Genomic DNA, 9,979 nt, shown 5'->3' with positions numbered 1-9,979 from the left:
ATTTTGAATGTCCAAAACAGTGTTTCTCAACTGCGGCATCTTAAATGTACGGACTTCAACTTCCATAATATCCTAATCAATACGTTGCAGTGCGTTGGTATGAGGTAATAGGGGGATCCACAAAACTGTGTTGGCAAATCTATTGTAGGTGACAATACCATGGAGGGTAACATATTAACCGTTCAAACTCAAAGTATCCATATAATTGTCATTGATGGGATGCACAAAACAGGTAACTCTGAGAAGTTAAACATGTAAGATAACTGGGCTCAGCAGGAAACTATGTTCAGGCAATTGTTACCAAAATAGGAAATATGTAATTCTGGATCTACTGTATCCTTGCAAAGATACACTCTGAAAAATAAAGAATGCAATGGACCAATCCATTTCAATGCATACGGTTCACATACAGAACAAAATGTGTGTCCAGGTATGTGTGTTCTAATAAAAAGTGAATGAATCCTGTTCTACCACTCTAAAGACATTTTTCTTCAGTTTACTAACCGCAGGCTGGTTACAGCAACAAAAACAGGGAACAGGAATTCTTGCAAAAGAATAAAGTGGAACAACGACTGATGACCTCCTTTTACCAATCCACAATAGAAAGTGTCCTCACATATTGCTTTACAGTGTGGTATGCTGGCTTGACAACTGTGGATAGAAAGACATTACAGAGAGTGGTGAGAGCACAGCACAAAACATGGTGGGCTGTTCCCTGATACCACTAGATGACATCGCATGGGCTCACTGCCTTAGAAAAATGAGGAAAATTCTCAGGGACGAATCACACCCTGGTCAGCACTTCTTCACTCTTCCATCTACCATCGGGTAGGAGATATAGAAGCATAGCCAGCCACACCAACATGCTGAAGAACAGTTTCTACTCATGGGCTGTCAGACTTCTGAACAGAAAATAACTTCATGTCAACATAGTATGATAGATTTGCGGGGCCGGCACGTTGTGCAACAAGGTCACATACTGTAATAAGATTAGGACTAGGTTAGGGACTTCTGTCCTCACTGTGAGTTCGGGGGTGGGGGGAGTGCATGAAGGGAGGCTCAGCCAATCTCATTGTACACATGTTGTACTCTGACAATAAAGGTAATAACAAGCAAGTTCAGATCTTCATTGTGTTCCATGTGTTGTGTGGATTAGGTCCACAGCTTCTATTACTTGCATGTTTTTATACATATATAGTATAATGAGCTGGGCTCCATTTGGAAGAAGTAATGTTGACATGCAAATAATAAAAAAGAATAAAATGATCAGCAGAATTAAATAGTTAGTGAAAGCATTGGTCTACCACTAGGCATATAGTATCTATTGTAGCACCAAATAAAAAAACAGGGATCTGAAGGGTGGACATGAACTGTTTCAACCCTTACCCTCAAAACGATGCTATAGAACTAGACATAAGAAACTGCACACTGCGCTATAGAACTAGACATAAGAAACATTTTTCCCTGAACGCCATCACTCTGCTAAAAAAATAATTCCCTCAACACTGTCAAACTATTTACTAAGTCTGCATTACTATTACTATTAATCCCCCCATCCTTCCTTTCACCCATCTGCTCCCACTTATGACTGTATGACTGTAACCTGTCGCTTGTATCCTAACGATTTTTATTGACTGTTTCCTAGTATGATTTGATTGCTTATTGTACCCTATGACTATTATTAAGTGTTCTACCTTATGATTCTTGACTATTGACAAATGTATCTTTTATTTTATGTACACTGAGAGCATTTGCATCAAGACAAATTCCTTGTGTGTACAATCACACTTGGCCAATAAAGAATTCTTTCTTTCTTTCTTTCTTTCTTTCTTTCTTTCTTTCTTTCTTTCTTTCTTTCTTTCTTTCTTTCTTTCCTTTCCTTTCTTTCTCTATCTATCTATCTATCTATCTATCTATCTATCTATCTATCTATCTATCTATCTATCTATCTATCATCTATCTATCTACAGGGAAAGAGTCTTTAATATATCTAGATTCCACACCATTTAAATTTATGAGGACACCCCTGCCAATAGATCAGAAACAGAAATAGGAATATGATTTGTTCATTGCACTACACATAGCATAGCATACACGGTTGTGTTTGTTTTTGCTTGTTGCTTCACCACCAGCACATATCTCTTCAGCCTTAAGAAAATAGGACCAAGACCAGCCTTACACAAATCCAAACCAAAGATATGTAAATAATGAAGCACGCCAAATATTGGCAATTGTCATCCTTGTATTCATATTATTCCTACCTCAAGGCCATTGACTTTGCTGACGCATTCTTCCCACATCACTTGTACTCCAATCATCTTCCAAACTGCATCTAGCATTTTTCCTTACAATTTAAGACTCAGGGAAGGGGGAAGTGAGTAAGCAGCCATTGCAACTGTAGAGGATTGCAGCCTTCAATCTCCTCTGCCTCCTTTATTACTTCCTCTTGTTTTCTGCAAAAAAATATGCCTGATTTCCCCAAACTGACTTTGTTTTTTGCTGAATAATAACCCCAAATTGAATCTAAAATACACAATCACCCTGGCATGGAATTATATGACCAGTATATGCCACCAGCGGTATGGCTCCATGAATGAGGGTTGGGATGAAACACAGTGGAAGGAGTCTATCCTTCAACTTAAGCAAGAAAAACATCTATATAATGAGAGGATCAAAGAAAAAGAGTCCTTGCCCATATTTTGCTGCCAGGTGTGCTAAGTGGCACACTCAGCCAACACCATACATTTTCACACAGTTTCATTTCTTTTGGAAGCTTCAGAACTTCACTCTGCCTGCCAATCATTGCACAGGCATTGTCTGAGATTAAAATCACATAATTCTCTAGGTTTAGTCCAGAATCAGGTACATTTTTTCAGTTGCCTTTTCAGTACTGTACTTTCAGCATCTGCATAGTTTACTGCAGTCACATCCATAAGGTGATTCCAAACTGTTATCTTACAATCTTCAAAAGGGTGCGTGTGAGTTTCTAATCACCAGAACTCTGTGATTGTTGCTGTCCTGAATAAATGGATAAGGTGACTCTGTCTTTTGCATACAATATCTGGATACATGTCTCTCAGTTACCTCATTTCTGGAAATATGCCATCTAGTTTATTAGTTGAGATTTCCTAATGGTTTTTCGCTTTTAAAAAATGTGGGAAAAAATCTGATAAAGGAGAATATTTGTAACTCAGAATTGAAATAAAGTTGGTGCTGTGAGCTTCTTTTCTTGCAAACATTTCATTGCCCAAACTAGGTAATATCATCAGTGCCAGTTAGGAGTCAGGTTTGCCCTCAGTTTATATTCTAGTGTTTATCCTATCAGTGTTTGTAGGAGTGGTCTTGGAGGTTCTACTGCCCCAATGGCAATTGGTTGGGCTTAATTGGCAGTTTCTTGATTGGGGTAGTTTTGCTTGATTGATGGTCTGATCTGAATCTTGGAGTTAATCTATGCTCATCTGAGTGTTGATTGTTGGTGGAGAGGTGTTTAAGTCTTTTTGTTCCCTTTTTGGCTTATTGATTGTCTCTTTTGCATAGTATGTAGATATTGCTTATGCCTATGTGTTTGTTGATGTCCAATTTGTCAGAATGCTAGAAATTTTAGAGCATTTTTGGACTTGGCTTTGGCTCAGTGTTCTTAATGTTAAACACTTTTAACATTAAATATGTGCTTCAATTATCTACCTTGGGATATGGAATGTCACAGGCAAATGTTTCACAAATAATGTGGCTCTTTTCTAAGATGGCTGTCCTATACAACCTCATTTTAAAACACTATTTGGAGGGAGGGCTATCTGTTATTCAGAATGTGTCACAGAGATGAGGTGTACCATAATACAAATGAGCTTCTGGGATAAGCATATAGAAATGGTGCCCATTTGGGAAAATGCTATCTCTTTATCAGACTGCCTTACTGGAAGCTCAAGTATGAAAAAAATGGAAAGACAGAAGGGGAAGAGGTTCCATACTATGGCTTGCCTCCATAGTTGCTTGTCCTTTTCACCCCATTCTTCCCAATCCCACTTAATAGAAGCTGCCCCTGGGAGTCCCAGTAAGGCCATGCTGACCTCCCAATCGAAGCAAAGCTGCCACTCCATCCTCTTCACTGTTGAGGTCATATACTATTTCATACTAATGGCTGTCCAATCTCTTCTTTAAAAACTCCAGTGATGAAGCAACCACAACTTCAATCGTTCCACCGATTAATTGCTCTGTCAGGAAATTTACCCTTATTTCTAGATTGCTTTTCTCCTTGATTAGTTTCCATCCATTGCTTCCTGTTTTGCCTTCAGGTATTTTGGAAAATAGGTTGACAACCCTGCCCCCCTTTTCTTTATGGCAGCCTTAGCCCTCTTTTCATTAGACTAGACGTACCCAATTCCTACAACTGTTCTTCATATATTTTACAGTTTACTCTCCATCCCCTAATCATCTTTGTTGCTCCTCTGCACCCTTTCTACAGTCTCAACAGCTTTTTAATATTGTGGTGACTGGATGCGATATGCCAAGTAGGGTCTTACCAAGGCAATATAAAGCAATATTAACACTTCACTTGATCTTCATTTTATGCCTTTGTTAATGCAATCTAGGACTGTGTTGGCTTTTGGGGCAGCTGCTGCACACTGCTCATATTTAAATGACTGTCTACTAAGACTCCAAGATCCTTCTCACAGTTACTACTGTTGACCCTATTCTATATCTGTGCGTTTGGTTTTCTGCATTTGAACAGGGATAGAGGAGGAAGGACTTTTCGTCATTCTGTCTCCTAAATTCCCTTATTTAGAATGCCACACCTGGTGGGCATGTCAAGCTGGTCCCTTCCACAAGATTCCAAAATGACTTGGAAAAACAAGAGAAGTAAGAGGAATAAGTACATGTTTAGCTTCCATTTTCCTAAAACATAGTGCAGTGAAAAGATTATGTGGAAGGAATCCTCTTTTTTCTTCACTGTTAGAATGATTTCTTTACAGTTATTACCAGGATCTGGAGGTGTCCTTATAAGCAAGCCATTATCCTTAATATCACTTTTCATTAAACAGTAAGGATGACCTCTCAGCCTTTTATCTTATGCATCACCAGGGGCAGTGATGACAAGAAGTTGAAAGAAGCAAGTAATTGGAGCTTAAAGCTGAGCAATAGTGCTATCTGCCTCATGACATTAGTGAGGCACATTTTCCATGGTAAACAAAATTTATTTCACTGAGATCTCATTATACAGAATTCCTTATTCTCTGAATAATCTGAGGAATTAGATGTAGTTTCCTGATATTTTGGCTTGGATATCTTTTTCAATACAATAGTACAATAAAATTTCAAAAATACAGTGCTAGTTTAGATAATCAAGGATGAGCATTTTAACAGATTTTGAAACAAAGTACTATTGTGCATAAAAAAACACACAACTTGACCGGATCACTAGTGATTTCTGAAAATAAAGTACCATTCTGAATAAAATGCCATTAAGTCCAGCACTTAAACAAATAAACAAATTAAAAATCACTAAAGATGTTTCCCCAAAACAATTCTATCTCACCAAGTAACACACTCTCTAGCAAAAAAATGTAATTTGGAGATAGAAAGTCCTGGGTTCAAATCCCCATCTGTTCCACGACAGAGTAAGGCTGACAAAGAGAGGAGAGCACTGAGGTCATTCAGGGTAGTCCACAATGGGTACTGATGGTATGAAGCAGATCTGATTCCAAATAATGCTCTTACCATACTCATTTTTTAAAAAGATTACATTTCTCCAATTTCTTACCTGTTCTTTTAGGAATTTATCTAATCTAAAATGGATGAATTTAATATTTCTGTTTCTCTCCACCTACCCCAATCACGCTAAGAATAAATGAATGTTTCTGTGCGTGTATGTTTGTGTGTAAACTGTGATAAATTGACTTCATAAAGCTTGCATAAAACTCAGCAACCATTAATCCAGTAAAATCTCTTTACTGATGATTGTGGCAGTATGCAATCACAGTGCAAATGTAACTTTTTTTCTGCTATGTTCCAAGGACATTGCCTTCATCTTTTTCCCAGCAGGAGACTGCAATACTACTACCATCAGCATTTTCCACTGAATGAATAACCAGTAGTATCCAACAGAAGCCCCAAGATATAACATCAGTTATGTTTTGCTACCCATTACACTGGAGGCATCAAGTGAATAGCAGATTGTTCAGCCAGTAATGCTGTAAATGCCCCAATTCTATGGTTCTTACCAGTTTAGTGGAAGGCCAAGGGTCATTCACAAAGCAATCAAAGTCCCATTCTTAATATGAGAGGAATTTACTTTTTAAAAAAGTGCTGTCTTGGCAATGAGGTATGTCAGGCAGTGTTGCGGCTCATACATCAAAGGAATGTATGGAAGACCTGCATTTAGCTTTCCACCAAATGACACACAGAACAAAATTGCTGGATGAGATTCTGTTCTCTCTGGCAGCCAAAGCATATGGCTTTGGAGACTCAAACCTCAGCAGCCAGTGAAGAAGATGGTCCCGCATTGGACCAACAGCAGCGAAGCTCTAAATGGTCTTCTTCTATATGACTTAAAATGCCCATATGGGAAAGTACTTTCCATTTTCCCAGGGAAACTGCCACTTTCAAGACAGACCACTTGGCTTCAGTGTTCTAGATGGAGGTTCCATTATGAGAACATAGCCACAACTAAAAGTAAGAGGGGTGTCCTTAAGCAAGAGCAAAGAGGTTTGTGGATAAGTCCACAAGTAGCACAATAGAGGAATAAGAGGACCAACTTTCACTCTTTTGGTTCTGGGACAGAGTATGAAGGAACCAGCAGGTCAGCATTTCTTGTTAATATAAGGAGGGTAAGAGAAGGAAGGGAATCGTAAATAAAAGAGCTGTGTGTGACTCCAGCTTTCTTCCTGACTTTTAAAACCCTCATTTATATTTTGCTTATGGTAGAATGTGAAGAAAGGGTACAAGAAAGAGATTAGAGTAGGAACTTAACAATTCTGGATCAAAATCCAATCTTTTCTTCTGTGACCCTATGATTGACAAATGTTTTTCTCACTGATTGTGTCATGGAAAAGAAGAAAAAGAGCAAAGCCAAAGGAATCAACCAGTTGTTTTGCTTATCACAAGCTGCATATGCAAAATTAAAAAGCATCATTTGGCTATGAGTCTGAACAAAGGTGGTAGAGGCAAGATAGAGATTGGAAATGGGGACAGCATATTTGAAGCAAGCATACTTTTTTGCCAACTCAAGAATGTATGGCTAGCATTTTAATAGAGAAGTGGGGGGAAACTCTGATTCAGGAGGAGGAGGAGGAGGAGGAAACAGCAGCTACTGTAACAATACAAAGTCTGCCTGCTTTCTCCAGAAAATACTGGTATTTCTTTGAGCTCTTATACCAGCAAAGTGCTGGCAAGGGGTCTTGAATCCATTAGCCCATTCCCCTTGGTCAAGCAAACCGCAGCAGCAGGAAGGGCTTAGCTGCTGCAACAGATTAATATTTGGGAGATTTGGCTTTGCTGCCAAGCTCTGGCACTGAGTTCTATAATAGAGAGGCTTACTTTCTATTGCACTTTCTCTCCAGCTCTTTTTCTTGAAGGACCATATATAGACAAACTAACAGCCTAGGTTTCCATGCTCTCACAATAGAGATAAGTAGAGTAAATAGAGAGAGTTTAACACTGTAAATAGAGATAATTTAACTCTGTACATGACTAGATCTATTTTGGAACAAACATAAGCCCTTGTGGTTATATTAATAAATCAATTAACCCTTCACTCTACCTAGCTTGAGCATGTTATAAGGCCATTGGGTAATGGATAGTTTTGTAAAATTGCAGGAACTTGCCCATACAGTTTCTAGAAATTAATCCTGACTTGAAGGCATCAAAATACATGCATGGGACAAACATACAGTACATACACCAATGGTGGGATTCAATTTTTTTTTACTACCGGTTCTGTGGGCGTGGCTTGGTGGGCGTGGCAGGGGAAGGATACTGTAAAATCTCCAGTCAGAGGTGGTATTTGCCGGTTCTCCGAACTACGCAAAATTTCTGCTACCGGTTCTCCAGAACTGGTCAGAACCTGCTGAATCCCACCTCCGATACATACATACATACGTGCATGCATACTGCTGTTTCCCATCTCCTTTCTTCTCTCCTGGTTCTATCTTCAAGGTTTGGAGAGCCTGGTGATAGGCAGGGAAAGCCTCCCAAGGACTGTTCAGTTCAAATTTGCGGGACTCCTGGGCCAATTCCAGTGGCTCTGCAACCACTCGCCTCACCTCATCATCATATCTGACCTCCACATATCCAGAAAGGGGAAAATCTTTCCTGCAAGGATGACCTTCAAAACCGTAATCTGTAAGGATTCGCCTCATGGTTTGCCTTCGTGGTTGGCAAAGAATACTTCAGTCATATCCCAGACCTCTCTTTCATACCAATTTGCCCCTTCAAATAATGATATTATAGACTCATTTGGTGTCAGTTCATCAGTATACGTTTTCAAACGAATTCGGGAATTATAGTATAGAGATAAGAAATTGTAGACAATTTCAAAACGGCGTTGCCGACTTGGAATATCGACTGCTGTCAGGTCAACTATGTTTCTGAATTGGGCATATGTGTGATTTTTCAGAAAGGCTATCACAGGAAGGATTCCATCTGGATGAATTAAAATTTCCAGCTCACTGTAACATGTTATCTGCACTTGTTGAACATATTTAGGCAGTATTTCAGCAACACATTATCCAAAGGCAGATAGCTGTTTCTGTGCTATTTCATCCTTGGGTCTAACTGTGGGCTTAGTTTCAGCAGAAGAATTTCCTTCAAACCGAGTCTGCAATAGGACTGCAGGGCGCCCAGCAGCTCTCAGCCCGACCCAGGCTAGCCCTCAAACTGATGCGAGCATCCCCACCGTCTCAGAAGCCCAATTCACAGTCCAGATTCTTTTTTTTTTAATTTTAAAAATAAAGTTTATTTAAGTTTCATATATTTAAAACATTTAAAAAGAAACAAACATATAAACAAATATATATACGTTTTCTTAAGTTTTACTTACATGTATGGTATTTAAAAGCACAACTATAACGACGTGGGAAAATACCTGAACAAAGCTGAATACCATAAATATATATACATATATACATTTTGCAGCAGGTATTGAGCATTGGTTACGTTTTTCTTATCCATGCTATCTCTTTTCCTTGAATTTGTATTTGATTCCTACCCTTTAACTCTCCAGTTTGATGTAATAGATCTTTATATCTTACAATATTACCAAATGTAAAACATTTGGATGTGTAACTGCCTCCATTGTAAATAATCACAGTGGGACCTTACAGTAATGTACTTTTTTTTATCTTTTCCCAAATATTTAGTAACACATTCCTTATATAATGCCTTTGAAAGTACAAGTGGTGTTTACTCTTTCCATCCCACATAAATGTGTGCCATCCAAGTTGGAGATCAAAGCCCTCTAATGTTAAGAGCCTTTTATTTATCAAATTAACCCAATCTTTAAGCCAGGTTGCTATCGCAGCATAGTAGTATGTTTTGAAATCTGGAAGACCACAGCCTCCTTTCTTTCTATCATCCTGTAATAATTTATATTTTATTCTGGGTATTTTTCCCTTGCCATATAAATTTGGATATATGTTTATTTAGTTCTTCAAAAAAGCTTTTTTCCAACTTGATTGGTACTGTCTGAAATAAGAACAATTTTGGCAAAATATTCATTTTTACTATTGCAATACGGCCTAATAGAGATATTTGTTTTTTTATCTTTTTTAAAAAAATCAACTTTATTGAATACCAAAAAATTAAAATATACAAATATACAGACTCAAAAAACAAAGATTCATACAAACATTACCATAATCTCTATGGTAAAACTAATTAAACTTTCCTTTAATACATTTGACAGTGAGTTAAATATTTCCTAAATTATATTATGTGGCAGTTATTTCTTATTTCCGATGGGTTCTCTGTTATTTATGTTCTATCA

General features: G+C 38.1%; 1 pseudogene; it reads right to left on the bottom strand.

Annotated features, from left to right (window-relative positions):
• Window positions 1–6,599: 6,599 nt before the first annotated feature.
• Window positions 6,600–8,884, bottom strand: LOC113433533 (NADH dehydrogenase [ubiquinone] iron-sulfur protein 3, mitochondrial pseudogene; annotated as a pseudogene).
• Window positions 8,885–9,979: the final 1,095 nt, after the last annotated feature.

Source organism: Pseudonaja textilis, chromosome 2, assembly GCF_049901715.1.
Source record: "Pseudonaja textilis isolate UNSWEBS1 chromosome 2, rPseTex1.2, whole genome shotgun sequence".
In the NCBI taxonomy this organism is placed as follows: domain Eukaryota; kingdom Metazoa; phylum Chordata; class Lepidosauria; order Squamata; family Elapidae; genus Pseudonaja; species Pseudonaja textilis.
The sequence above is the reverse complement of the archived record's forward strand: the minus strand, read 5'-3'. Positions and strand labels throughout refer to the sequence as shown.